General features: G+C 38.6%; 1 pseudogene; it reads right to left on the reverse strand.

Moving 5' to 3' along the window:
* Positions 1-793: 793 nt before the first annotated feature.
* On the reverse strand, positions 794-912 carry LOC148540764 (5S ribosomal RNA; annotated as a pseudogene).
* Between the last annotated feature and the right edge of the window lie 261 nt (positions 913-1,173).

Raw genomic sequence — 1,173 nt, forward strand, 5'->3', positions numbered from 1 at the left:
TCTTGATAACGACGTGGTGCCCGGCAGGTGACTTCCGCCCTCCTCGTAAGAACTCCAGCACTCAGATCGCCCTCCGCTCGCTCCACGCGATTTCCGCCCTTACTTTGTTCACATCTGGCAGGTGGGTGAGCTTCCGCCCATCTCGTGATGTCATTGCGTGCCTTCAACGGGATGCCGCTCGCTGAAGTGCACACCCATCTGCCTAGAATGAGCCAATAGCATATTTTTAGTAGATGTTAGCGCTCATGAGGTTGCGACCACCATATTTGAATAGGTTAGTTTTGCCCATATTACGTATATATATATATATATATATATATATAAAAACTGATATCAAGTACAATAAATGTATAATGGGACTATAGATGGAGTGGGGGATCAGACGGACATAAACATTTACAGACAGTATCACAAATGAATGAATAATAAAATATTAGATAATAAAATATATAGTATCAATTACAGCTTCTACGGATTATTTTAATGAACATGTGTATAACTCCACTAGTCACAGTATATCATTAACTAGGATAAAATGGTAAATGTATAGCACTAAGAAAGGGTAATACTTAGAAAATTATGAAAAAATATTAATTAAATGTGGAAAAAACAAGAATATGAAAAAATTAGTGAAAAAAATGGATGAAAAAATGGAAAAGTACTTAAAACTGTATTTAGAAAATATGGAACAGCAGGGAGATCTTGACTATGACCAAACAACATCTTGTTGGATTTCATGTTCTTCCAAGGATCAAGTGGAAACATACGCCCTTATCTACGTATGTATGTATGGACTCTACAACACCTGGTGTTCCCAGGAGGTCTCCCATCCAAGTACTGGCCAGGCCCACATATGCTTAGCTTCCAAGATCAGACGAGAGTGGGCATATACACACTGGTGTGGTTGTAGGTCACTATTTACACATACACATGCCAACTTGTCCTTTACAAGAATGAAGCAATTTCATAGCTCTTGTTAAATCCTCTTGGTGCCATAGTGTTTAGTTCAAAAATCCAGAACATTTCTCTTCTTGAAAGTTTTTTTCCCAGATCTCCCCCTCTTTCTCCCAATGTCATGTGTTCTATCGCTTTGAAGGTAAGGTCCTCAGGGTTTGAATCATGTTGAGCTGAAAAATGCTTCGATACCGCATGCCTTTCAATTTTGTTCTTAAT

The sequence above is a fragment of the Taudactylus pleione genome, unplaced genomic scaffold, assembly GCF_031769625.1.
Source record: "Taudactylus pleione unplaced genomic scaffold, aTauple2 ptg000017l, whole genome shotgun sequence".
NCBI lineage: Eukaryota > Metazoa > Chordata > Amphibia > Anura > Myobatrachidae > Taudactylus > Taudactylus pleione.